General features: G+C 49.8%; 4 non-coding genes and 2 pseudogenes across 4 annotated transcripts; all 6 read right to left on the bottom strand.

The window, feature by feature from the left end:
• Positions 1 to 1,343: 1,343 nt before the first annotated feature.
• On the bottom strand, positions 1,344 to 1,534 carry LOC142287939 (U2 spliceosomal RNA). The gene has a single exon (XR_012748830.1). It is a non-coding gene; the product is annotated as a U2 spliceosomal RNA (small nuclear RNA).
• Positions 1,535 to 2,921: 1,387 nt separating this feature from the next.
• On the bottom strand, positions 2,922 to 3,112 carry LOC142287938 (U2 spliceosomal RNA). Its single transcript, XR_012748829.1, has one exon. It is a non-coding gene; the product is annotated as a U2 spliceosomal RNA (small nuclear RNA).
• Positions 3,113 to 4,499: 1,387 nt separating this feature from the next.
• On the bottom strand, positions 4,500 to 4,695 carry LOC142287954 (U2 spliceosomal RNA). Its single transcript, XR_012748838.1, has one exon. It is a non-coding gene; the product is annotated as a U2 spliceosomal RNA (small nuclear RNA).
• A 697-nt stretch (positions 4,696 to 5,392) lies between these two features.
• LOC142287922 (U2 spliceosomal RNA) lies at positions 5,393 to 5,534 on the bottom strand (annotated as a pseudogene).
• A 1,387-nt stretch (positions 5,535 to 6,921) lies between these two features.
• LOC142287937 (U2 spliceosomal RNA) lies at positions 6,922 to 7,112 on the bottom strand. Its single transcript, XR_012748828.1, has one exon. It is a non-coding gene; the product is annotated as a U2 spliceosomal RNA (small nuclear RNA).
• A 1,387-nt stretch (positions 7,113 to 8,499) lies between these two features.
• On the bottom strand, positions 8,500 to 8,704 carry LOC142287942 (U2 spliceosomal RNA; annotated as a pseudogene).
• Positions 8,705 to 12,827: the final 4,123 nt, after the last annotated feature.

Raw genomic sequence — 12,827 nt, 5'->3', positions numbered from 1 at the left:
GGACACATCTTAGGGAGAGAGAGCGAGAGGGAGACAAACCCACGCCTACACAAGACATTTTGTCACCCAAGCCAACCCTTGAAAAGGCTGCTTTGCAGAGCCAAAACAAGAAGAATGGTGCGTTTTGCAGCCGCCGCCCACTGCAATGAATCTGAATAACTCCTCCTTTAGGGCGCAAGCAACTCCCCTCCCCCTTGCAGTCTTTCCAATTCACGATACAAAAAGACGGACAGGACAGGTTGCCTGACTTTCCGTCACTGCTACCCTTTGCCATCCTTACCCGTAGAAAGCCCTTTCATCATCCCCAAACCCTAATCTTTTCCCTTTCCTTCCCAGCCCCCAAACCCTGCCCTCTGTACCTTTCTCACCACCCGCTTCCCTTCTCCTGTCATCCCCCTACCACCCGGGAAAAAAAGAGATTGCCCCCTCCTTCCACTAGCCCACCCTCCCACCCAAAGAACAACTTCTTCTGCGCAGCTTGTTTTCTAGGCAGCAGCGCTATTGTGATGTCATCGGGGGGCATTGTGACAAGCCGCCAGTGTTCCGTCTCTTCATGTTGTGCACAGTTCAAACGGAAAATACATCAACAGGCAGACTACAGAAAAGCTTACTATCAAAGGTTAGAGGGGGGCTTTCTCAGAGGGCTTTTTACAGTTTTTCTATTCCCAATTAGCCGTTTAAGTGTACTTATTGAAAGTAGTAATTCTTTCATGGGCCGCCCTTTCTTAGTATTTGACGTTCCTTATATTGCGGTATGAGGCTTCGCAGTAGGTTGCAAACATTCATCACCCATGACTGTCCCCAATTGAGCTCAGAAGCTCAATGTCTATCATGACCTCTCTTTTAGAATGTCCAAGAGCAAGCAAACTATTCCTCCAGGAGAGGGCGCCAACAGACTACTAAAGAGATCATCATTACTCAAAGAAAACCCCAAAAACCAATGCATGATAGGAATAAACAGGTAACTTTCTTTGGAGTGGAAGCGGAGAGATCGCACCAGATGCCAATTCTAGATGTTATCACACCTGTGGTCACTGCAGCAGCAGGTGAATCCACTTTGTCCAAAAGGGATCTATTCCATTCAATTGCAAATGATCTAGATAAGACAGAGAACTGCAGCACGGGGACATAGCCGAGTTGGTCAGGTTGAGTGGTGATGAGTTTGCTATTTGGATGAATAAAGAAAGTCAAAAGTGTGAAAGATAAAAAACAAAAGGAGGAAGTGTGAAAAGTGAATGGGCCAAATTGAGGTGCATATGAAGACGTATGCTTTCTTCCAATTCATTAAATCGGGCTAATATGAATCAGGTGAATTGAGTTCTGCTTTTGGAAACTGGGTTAAGAAGGGGTGCACCGTTCCTGGAGGTACTGCAATACCAGGTCAATGCGTGGAGTGGACAGAGCAAGCTCTTTTTCCATCTCCCTGTTCTAAAAATCCATTTAATATATGGTCCCCAGATAGGGGACGTATCAGATATTAAACTGATAAGAACAGATACTACACTTGATCTTAGCCAAAAGGCCGAGAAGCGATAACCAGAATTGGTTTGGGCCTCGAGTGGCACCCTGGCCTATGCCGGACACATCTTAGGGAGAGAGAGCGAGAGGGAGACAAACCCACGCCTACACAAGACATTTTGTCACCCAAGCCAACCCTTGAAAAGGCTGCTTTGCAGAGCCAAAACAAGAAGAATGGTGCGTTTTGCAGCCGCCGCCCACTGCAATGAATCTGAATAACTCCTCCTTTAGGGCGCAAGCAACTCCCCTCCCCCTTGCAGTCTTTCCAATTCACGATACAAAAAGACGGACAGGACAGGTTGCCTGACTTTCCGTCACTGCTACCCTTTGCCATCCTTACCCGTAGAAAGCCCTTTCATCATCCCCAAACCCTAATCTTTTCCCTTTCCTTCCCAGCCCCCAAACCCTGCCCTCTGTACCTTTCTCACCACCCGCTTCCCTTCTCCTGTCATCCCCCTACCACCCGGGAAAAAAAGAGATTGCCCCCTCCTTCCACTAGCCCACCCTCCCACCCAAAGAACAACTTCTTCTGCGCAGCTTGTTTTCTAGGCAGCAGCGCTATTGTGATGTCATCGGGGGGCATTGTGACAAGCCGCCAGTGTTCCGTCTCTTCATGTTGTGCACAGTTCAAACGGAAAATACATCAACAGGCAGACTACAGAAAAGCTTACTATCAAAGGTTAGAGGGGGGCTTTCTCAGAGGGCTTTTTACAGTTTTTCTATTCCCAATTAGCCGTTTAAGTGTACTTATTGAAAGTAGTAATTCTTTCATGGGCCGCCCTTTCTTAGTATTTGACGTTCCTTATATTGCGGTATGAGGCTTCGCAGTAGGTTGCAAACATTCATCACCCATGACTGTCCCCAATTGAGCTCAGAAGCTCAATGTCTATCATGACCTCTCTTTTAGAATGTCCAAGAGCAAGCAAACTATTCCTCCAGGAGAGGGCGCCAACAGACTACTAAAGAGATCATCATTACTCAAAGAAAACCCCAAAAACCAATGCATGATAGGAATAAACAGGTAACTTTCTTTGGAGTGGAAGCGGAGAGATCGCACCAGATGCCAATTCTAGATGTTATCACACCTGTGGTCACTGCAGCAGCAGGTGAATCCACTTTGTCCAAAAGGGATCTATTCCATTCAATTGCAAATGATCTAGATAAGACAGAGAACTGCAGCACGGGGACATAGCCGAGTTGGTCAGGTTGAGTGGTGATGAGTTTGCTATTTGGATGAATAAAGAAAGTCAAAAGTGTGAAAGATAAAAAACAAAAGGAGGAAGTGTGAAAAGTGAATGGGCCAAATTGAGGTGCATATGAAGACGTATGCTTTCTTCCAATTCATTAAATCGGGCTAATATGAATCAGGTGAATTGAGTTCTGCTTTTGGAAACTGGGTTAAGAAGGGGTGCACCGTTCCTGGAGGTACTGCAATACCAGGTCAATGCGTGGAGTGGACAGAGCAAGCTCTTTTTCCATCTCCCTGTTCTAAAAATCCATTTAATATATGGTCCCCAGATAGGGGACGTATCAGATATTAAACTGATAAGAACAGATACTACACTTGATCTTAGCCAAAAGGCCGAGAAGCGATAACCAGAATTGGTTTGGGCCTCGAGTGGCACCCTGGCCTATGCCGGACACATCTTAGGGAGAGAGAGCGAGAGGGAGACAAACCCACGCCTACACAAGACATTTTGTCACCCAAGCCAACCCTTGAAAAGGCTGCTTTGCAGAGCCAAAACAAGAAGAATGGTGCGTTTTGCAGCCGCCGCCCACTGCAATGAATCTGAATAACTCCTCCTTTAGGGCGCAAGCAACTCCCCTCCCCCTTGCAGTCTTTCCAATTCACGATACAAAAAGACGGACAGGACAGGTTGCCTGACTTTCCGTCACTGCTACCCTTTGCCATCCTTACCCGTAGAAAGCCCTTTCATCATCCCCAAACCCTAATCTTTTCCCTTTCCTTCCCAGCCCCCAAACCCTGCCCTCTGTACCTTTCTCACCACCCGCTTCCCTTCTCCTGTCATCCCCCTACCACCCGGGAAAAAAAGAGATTGCCCCCTCCTTCCACTAGCCCACCCTCCCACCCAAAGAACAACTTCTTCTGCGCAGCTTGTTTTCTAGGCAGCAGCGCTATTGTGATGTCATCGGGGGGCATTGTGACAAGCCGCCAGTGTTCCGTCTCTTCATGTTGTGCACAGTTCAAACGGAAAATACATCAACAGGCAGACTACAGAAAAGCTTACTATCAAAGGTTAGAGGGGGGCTTTCTCAGAGGGCTTTTTACAGTTTTTCTATTCCCAATTAGCCGTTTAAGTGTACTTATTGAAAGTAGTAATTCTTTCATGGGCCGCCCTTTCTTAGTATTTGACGTTCCTTATATTGCGGTATGAGGCTTCGCAGTAGGTTGCAAACATTCATCACCCATGACTGTCCCCAATTGAGCTCAGAAGCTCAATGTCTATCATGACCTCTCTTTTAGAATGTCCAAGAGCAAGCAAACTATTCCTCCAGGAGAGGGCGCCAACAGACTACTAAAGAGATCATCATTACTCAAAGAAAACCCCAAAAACCAATGCATGATAGGAATAAACAGGTAACTTTCTTTGGAGTGGAAGCGGAGAGATCGCACCAGATGCCAATTCTAGATGTTATCACACCTGTGGTCACTGCAGCAGCAGGTGAATCCACTTTGTCCAAAAGGGATCTATTCCATTCAATTGCAAATGATCTAGATAAGACAGAGAACTGCAGCACGGGGACATAGCCGAGTTGGTCAGGTTGAGTGGTGATGAGTTTGCTATTTGGATGAATAAAGAAAGTCAAAAGTGTGAAAGATAAAAAACAAAAGGAGGAAGTGTGAAAAGTGAATGGGCCAAATTGAGGTGCATATGAAGACGTATGCTTTCTTCCAATTCATTAAATCGGGCTAATATGAATCAGGTGAATTGAGTTCTGCTTTTGGAAACTGGGTTAAGAAGGGGTGCACCGTTCCTGGAGGTACTGCAATACCAGGTCAATGCGTGGAGTGGACAGAGCAAGCTCTTTTTCCATCTCCCTGTTCTAAAAATCCATTTAATATATGGTCCCCAGATAGGGGACGTATCAGATATTAAACTGATAAGAACAGATTTTTGATTTAATGAAGCTTTCCAAAGCACCGCAAAAATGCATGACCGAAGTCACACCAAAAACAGTGCAAAGGCTAGGATTCGTGTGGACCCCTCCGTGAGAAGAGGATCCCCAAAAATCAACCCCGTCCCTCCGAGCCAGAAGGCCACAGCGAGGGTCAGGGATCTTCGGTGCTCCCCCAAGCCGAAGCCTGGTTGAGCCTTGTTGTTGCTCCCAGCGTCCACCGAGGCATCTTACCCAAGTGGAGTAGGGAGCTACTAGTCGTTGGTTTCGCAGCCGAGACTGCCCGGACCGTCAACCGGTGTTGGTTTCTCAGCCCAAGGCTGACCGGACCTCCAACCGGGTGTTGGTTTCTCAGCCCAAGGCTGACCGGACCTCCAACCGGGTGTTGGTTTCTCAGCCCAAGGCTAACCGGACCTCCAACCGGGTGTTGGTTTCTCAGCCAAAGCTGACCCGGACCTCCAACCGGGTGTTGGTTTCTCAGCCCAAAGCTGACCGGACCTCCGACCGGGATTATAAAAATTTCCCTTCTTAGCCAGAAGGCCGGGATAGGGCAATATGCTTGGAAAGTATGAATAGGCAAGGCGCGGCGTGCGACAGAGTCTGAGGCTTACCAGGGTCCCAACCTAGCAAGTTCAGACTCCCTCCAGGGTGTCCATTCCTGGGGCACATTGCACCATAACCCCCACACTTACTCAGTCTAATAGCCTCGATCCTGGTAGGGCCATGGTTTCCTCTAGATGGATATACTATCCTCCCAAAGTACTAACAAGCGCAACCTTCCAGTGTGCATTGCATCATTGTACTAAGGTGGCCGGAGCCTTAAACCACCTTTTCGAACGATACTACACTTGATCTTAGCCAAAAGGCCGAGAAGCGATAACCAGAATTGGTTTGGGCCTCGAGTGGCACCCTGGCCTATGCCGGACACATCTTAGGGAGAGAGAGCGAGAGGGAGACAAACCCACGCCTACACAAGACATTTTGTCACCCAAGCCAACCCTTGAAAAGGCTGCTTTGCAGAGCCAAAACAAGAAGAATGGTGCGTTTTGCAGCCGCCGCCCACTGCAATGAATCTGAATAACTCCTCCTTTAGGGCGCAAGCAACTCCCCTCCCCCTTGCAGTCTTTCCAATTCACGATACAAAAAGACGGACAGGACAGGTTGCCTGACTTTCCGTCACTGCTACCCTTTGCCATCCTTACCCGTAGAAAGCCCTTTCATCATCCCCAAACCCTAATCTTTTCCCTTTCCTTCCCAGCCCCCAAACCCTGCCCTCTGTACCTTTCTCACCACCCGCTTCCCTTCTCCTGTCATCCCCCTACCACCCGGGAAAAAAAGAGATTGCCCCCTCCTTCCACTAGCCCACCCTCCCACCCAAAGAACAACTTCTTCTGCGCAGCTTGTTTTCTAGGCAGCAGCGCTATTGTGATGTCATCGGGGGGCATTGTGACAAGCCGCCAGTGTTCCGTCTCTTCATGTTGTGCACAGTTCAAACGGAAAATACATCAACAGGCAGACTACAGAAAAGCTTACTATCAAAGGTTAGAGGGGGGCTTTCTCAGAGGGCTTTTTACAGTTTTTCTATTCCCAATTAGCCGTTTAAGTGTACTTATTGAAAGTAGTAATTCTTTCATGGGCCGCCCTTTCTTAGTATTTGACGTTCCTTATATTGCGGTATGAGGCTTCGCAGTAGGTTGCAAACATTCATCACCCATGACTGTCCCCAATTGAGCTCAGAAGCTCAATGTCTATCATGACCTCTCTTTTAGAATGTCCAAGAGCAAGCAAACTATTCCTCCAGGAGAGGGCGCCAACAGACTACTAAAGAGATCATCATTACTCAAAGAAAACCCCAAAAACCAATGCATGATAGGAATAAACAGGTAACTTTCTTTGGAGTGGAAGCGGAGAGATCGCACCAGATGCCAATTCTAGATGTTATCACACCTGTGGTCACTGCAGCAGCAGGTGAATCCACTTTGTCCAAAAGGGATCTATTCCATTCAATTGCAAATGATCTAGATAAGACAGAGAACTGCAGCACGGGGACATAGCCGAGTTGGTCAGGTTGAGTGGTGATGAGTTTGCTATTTGGATGAATAAAGAAAGTCAAAAGTGTGAAAGATAAAAAACAAAAGGAGGAAGTGTGAAAAGTGAATGGGCCAAATTGAGGTGCATATGAAGACGTATGCTTTCTTCCAATTCATTAAATCGGGCTAATATGAATCAGGTGAATTGAGTTCTGCTTTTGGAAACTGGGTTAAGAAGGGGTGCACCGTTCCTGGAGGTACTGCAATACCAGGTCAATGCGTGGAGTGGACAGAGCAAGCTCTTTTTCCATCTCCCTGTTCTAAAAATCCATTTAATATATGGTCCCCAGATAGGGGACGTATCAGATATTAAACTGATAAGAACAGATACTACACTTGATCTTAGCCAAAAGGCCGAGAAGCGATAACCAGAATTGGTTTGGGCCTCGAGTGGCACCCTGGCCTATGCCGGACACATCTTAGGGAGAGAGAGCGAGAGGGAGACAAACCCACGCCTACACAAGACATTTTGTCACCCAAGCCAACCCTTGAAAAGGCTGCTTTGCAGAGCCAAAACAAGAAGAATGGTGCGTTTTGCAGCCGCCGCCCACTGCAATGAATCTGAATAACTCCTCCTTTAGGGCGCAAGCAACTCCCCTCCCCCTTGCAGTCTTTCCAATTCACGATACAAAAAGACGGACAGGACAGGTTGCCTGACTTTCCGTCACTGCTACCCTTTGCCATCCTTACCCGTAGAAAGCCCTTTCATCATCCCCAAACCCTAATCTTTTCCCTTTCCTTCCCAGCCCCCAAACCCTGCCCTCTGTACCTTTCTCACCACCCGCTTCCCTTCTCCTGTCATCCCCCTACCACCCGGGAAAAAAAGAGATTGCCCCCTCCTTCCACTAGCCCACCCTCCCACCCAAAGAACAACTTCTTCTGCGCAGCTTGTTTTCTAGGCAGCAGCGCTATTGTGATGTCATCGGGGGGCATTGTGACAAGCCGCCAGTGTTCCGTCTCTTCATGTTGTGCACAGTTCAAACGGAAAATACATCAACAGGCAGACTACAGAAAAGCTTACTATCAAAGGTTAGAGGGGGGCTTTCTCAGAGGGCTTTTTACAGTTTTTCTATTCCCAATTAGCCGTTTAAGTGTACTTATTGAAAGTAGTAATTCTTTCATGGGCCGCCCTTTCTTAGTATTTGACGTTCCTTATATTGCGGTATGAGGCTTCGCAGTAGGTTGCAAACATTCATCACCCATGACTGTCCCCAATTGAGCTCAGAAGCTCAATGTCTATCATGACCTCTCTTTTAGAATGTCCAAGAGCAAGCAAACTATTCCTCCAGGAGAGGGCGCCAACAGACTACTAAAGAGATCATCATTACTCAAAGAAAACCCCAAAAACCAATGCATGATAGGAATAAACAGGTAACTTTCTTTGGAGTGGAAGCGGAGAGATCGCACCAGATGCCAATTCTAGATGTTATCACACCTGTGGTCACTGCAGCAGCAGGTGAATCCACTTTGTCCAAAAGGGATCTATTCCATTCAATTGCAAATGATCTAGATAAGACAGAGAACTGCAGCACGGGGACATAGCCGAGTTGGTCAGGTTGAGTGGTGATGAGTTTGCTATTTGGATGAATAAAGAAAGTCAAAAGTGTGAAAGATAAAAAACAAAAGGAGGAAGTGTGAAAAGTGAATGGGCCAAATTGAGGTGCATATGAAGACGTATGCTTTCTTCCAATTCATTAAATCGGGCTAATATGAATCAGGTGAATTGAGTTCTGCTTTTGGAAACTGGGTTAAGAAGGGGTGCACCGTTCCTGGAGGTACTGCAATACCAGGTCAATGCGTGGAGTGGACAGAGCAAGCTCTTTTTCCATCTCCCTGTTCTAAAAATCCATTTAATATATGGTCCCCAGATAGGGGACGTATCAGATATTAAACTGATAAGAACAGATTTTTTGATTTAACAGCATCTTTATTATCATGCACTACTCACAAAAAGGTAACAAACCGTGTACAGTGCCGCAGCCCCGTACACACAGAAATATACAATCCTTCTTACATAGCCATAGAGTACGACGCACTAAACTATACATCACGCTCCTATGCTTATCCATAACACTCAAGCTGAAAGAAAAAGTTAGACAATAAATAACGACGAACCGGCGATTGGGGGATGGGGGTAGGGGAAAAGGGGGATAGGGTGGGGAAATCACAGGCCCGAAGCTTTATTGAAAGACGCACATAACGGGAAAAGGAGGGAGGGGGCATGGAAGAGGTCTAAACCTCCTCCTCGGCGCTGTCGTCCGGACTGTCCATGATGGAATAGTCTCTGAGCAGGCTGTGGATCAGCCTGCGGCAATCCTGGATAGACATCCTCTCCCTCTTCAAGATGAGCCGGTTCCTGGCGACCCAAATAGCGTCCTTAAAGCAGTTCATAAGGCGCCAAGCCTCCTGGATGGCTCCAACGGTGTGAGTCCCAGGGAAGAGTCCATAAAGTACGGAATGGTACGATAGGCTCCCTCTGGGGACGGAGTTCCTCAGGTCATCCTCCAGGGCAACCAACAGGCGCTGTGCGAAACGGCAGTCCCAAAAGGCGTGCAGCGATGTTTCCTCCACGAAGGGGCACCTTGGGCAGTACCGGGTTTTGCACAGGTTCCGGGCGTGCATGAATGACCGGACGGGCAGTCCGCCCTGTATCGCCATCCATGACAAGTCCTTGTGCCCGTTGGTCAATCCAGCCGATGACACGTTTGTCCAAACAGTCTCCAGTGTGTCGTGATGAAGTCCTGGAATGTTCTCCATTTCGTCCTTGGCTCTGATGAGTTTGTGGATAGTCTTTGGCTTCCACAAATCAGGCTTGAGTCCCTCCAGTTGGTGTTCCCTCACAAACCGAACCACGTCTCCGTAGAACCATGGCGCCGTCCAGTTGTAGGGGAAGGAGCTGTCCCACTTGTCCCAGCCTAACCGTCTCCAAAGGGGGAGCAGGAAGAAGCGAGACATGGACCCACCCGCGGAACCTCTCTTGACTCGCAGAGTTCGGCGAACGCAGTCACATACGAAGGAGGATCGCAGGAGGGTGGGGATATCGGGTACGCCCTTCCCACCCTTGCGAGGATCCTTGTACATGATGCTCCGCTTTACTCTGTCCATCTTGGATCCCCAGACAAAACGAAACACCGTCCTGGTAATGGCCCTGCACACGGTGGCAAGGGGGGGCCAGGCCTGGGCCGTGTACTGCAGCACGGGCAGTACCTCGTTACGCAGGACCAGTGCTTTGCCCTCACAGGTGAGGCGTCTGAGGCTCCACAGACCGATCCGTTGGGTGATCTTGGTCAAGCGTTCCTCCCAGGACTTGAGGGCTGCTCCTTCCTTCCCGAACCAGACTCCAAGAACCTTGATGAAATCCGGCTGGATGCTGAAAGGGAAGGGGGCGGAAGAGGCCGGCTGCCAGTCCCCGAAGAGCATGGCTTCCGACTTCCCGCAGTTGACTTTGGCTCCCGAAGCCCGTCCGAAGGTCTCACAGGTCTGGACGAGGGTGTCGACTGAGCGCCGGTCCGCGCAGAAGACGGTCACGTCGTCCATGTAGAGCGAGCACTTGACCTCGTAGCGTTCTGGTCCTGGTGCGGTGATCCCTCTGATCTCTCCATTCCGCCGGATAGCCTCTGCAAAGAGTTCTATAACACAAACAAAAAGAAGAGGTGACAGAGGACAGCCTTGTCTGACCCCTGAGAGGACCGGGAAGGGGTCAGTCTTCCAGCCGTTCACCAACACCGAGCTGTGAATATCAAAATACATTAGTTGGACATACAAGCAAAACATGTTACCCAAACCTAACCTGTGCAGAGCTTTGCCCAGGAACTCATGGGAAACACGGTCGAAGGCCTTTTCCTGATCCAACGAGATCAGGGCTGCGTGCACCCGGCGGGCTTTGATGTACTCGACCGTGTCCCGCATGAGAGCCAGGCTGTCTGCGATGCGACGTCCGGGGATGCCGCAGGTCTGATCCGGGTGGATGATCCGTCCGATAACAGTCTTCAATCTCGTTGCCATCGTCTTGGCCAGGATCTTGTAGTCGACGTTCAGAAGGGTGATGGGACGCCAATTCTTCAGGTCGCACCTCTCTCCTTTACGCTTGTACAGGATCGTGACCATTCCTTCCCTCAGAGATGGAGGCATTCTGCCCTCCACCACCATCTCCTCATACAGCCCTAACAGGTCCGGACAGATTAGGTCTCCCAGCGCTACATAGAGCTCTGCTGGGAGGCCGTCACTGCCCGGTGTCCTGCCAGAACTAAAGGATTTGGCGGCCGAGAGCAGCTCGTCCACCGTCAGAGGAACATCCATGGCCGCCGCGTCTGCAGGGTCAAGATGGTTAGTGATACCTGACAGGAACTTATCGGCGGCCTCGGGGTCAGTAGTCTTGCGGGCGTAGAGTTCGCTGTAGAAGTCGCTGACGACCTTCATCACGTTCTCTTTCCCGCGTCGCATGTTTCCACTCTCGTCTCGTAGTTCATTCATGGGCGTGTGACCGGCGTGGAGTTTCCTGAAAAAGAACGAGTTACATTTCTCACCCTTCTCCAGGTTCTCCACTTTGGAACGGAAGACAATTCGCTCGGACTCCTCCTCGAAGTGCCTTTTCAGGCTCCTCTTAGTCTCCTCCAGCTCCTCTCTCACGTCCCAGCCGCATCGAAGAAGGTCCTGCAGGGAACGCAGCTCACGCTGGAGTCTCCTGAAGTCCCTCCTCTTCAGACACGCCTGTTGTTGACTCTTTGCCTGAAAGAAGAAACGGAACTCGAGTTTAACGTATTCCCACCAGTCAGAAACAGACTGGAAGCCCGCCTTGTAGGCCCGCCACGTGGAGTAGGCAGCTCTAAGCTCCTCCAGAATCTCACCCTTTTCCAGCAGAGAGCAGTTCAGCTTCCAGGAGCCCGGGCCAATGGGGAAGCCATGGCCCAGCACACCTTGAAAGTGAATGGCTCTGTGGTCAGAGAAGAAGCAGGGGACCATCGAGTGCCCACTCCGCCCAACCGCCCGAGAGGTAAACACAAAGTCAATCCTGGAACGCAGCGAGCCATCGGATCGGCACCATGAATAGTTCACGGATCCGTGTCCGATGGAGCCAACAACGTCCACAAGAGAGGCTTCGGTCACCATCTCAATGAGCAGTTTGGATGTGACGTCCAACTTGGCAGCCGTTCCAGAACTGCGTCCATCCTCCTCAATCGGGCAGTTGAAATCCCCGGCCATCACTACCGTCCTAGCGGTAGCGAGCTGAGGGCGCAGGGCTTGGAGGAGCTCCAGTCGATCGCTCTTCACAGGAGAAGCATACACATTGATGAACCTGACAGGTTCTCCCGCCCAGGTGCCATCCACGAGCAGTAACCTGCCGCAGACGATTTCCTGAACAGAGTCCAATGTGAAGGCGCTTCCCCTGATCAGCACGGCGACCCCCGCGGACCTACAGTCGCCCCCGCCAGACCAGTAGGATGGGCCATGGGTCCACTCCCTGGCCAGATGGTTGAAGGACCTAGAGGAGGGAAGGGAGCATTCCTGCAGGAAAAATACATCACTAGACTGAGTGTTAAGGAACGCAAAAATTGTCTGACGTCGGAACTTGTCTCTGATGCTCCTAACATTAATGGAAAAGATGTTAATGTTAGCAGTCATTGGAGGAAAGAGAAAGTTAGAGCAGGCGGTGTGCCTTAGTTACCACTCCGGTCGGGCGGTTCTTCCTCTTTGGCACCTGCTGGTAAGGGTATCTCCAGCAGACCCTCTTCTGCTAGCTGATCAAGCAGGGATGGTGCCTCAGTGGCTTCCGACTCCTCCATTTCTTCTTCGGCCACAAGGGACTCCACCATCTGCTCCAACACGTCCGGTTCTGGGAGGAGGCCATCCTCCTCTTCCTGGGGTGGGTTAAGGTCCACAATGAACAGCTTGGAAGGTTCTGCGACAGGACTATCTTCCACCTTCCTTTTCCTTTGGCCTGTACCTGAGGAGACAAGAGCTGGAAAATCCTCCTCGGTGAAAAGTGCAAGAGTGCTGAGGCCCTCTGCTCTCATGGTCTGGGGAGGGAGAGTGGGCTTTGGGGGGGGGGTGAGGAGGCCAACTGAGGAGTAGGGAAATGAG

This window comes from Anomaloglossus baeobatrachus, unplaced genomic scaffold, assembly GCF_048569485.1.
Source record: "Anomaloglossus baeobatrachus isolate aAnoBae1 unplaced genomic scaffold, aAnoBae1.hap1 Scaffold_764, whole genome shotgun sequence".
Taxonomy (NCBI): domain Eukaryota; kingdom Metazoa; phylum Chordata; class Amphibia; order Anura; family Aromobatidae; genus Anomaloglossus; species Anomaloglossus baeobatrachus.
The sequence above is the reverse complement of the archived record's forward strand: the minus strand, read 5'-3'. Positions and strand labels throughout refer to the sequence as shown.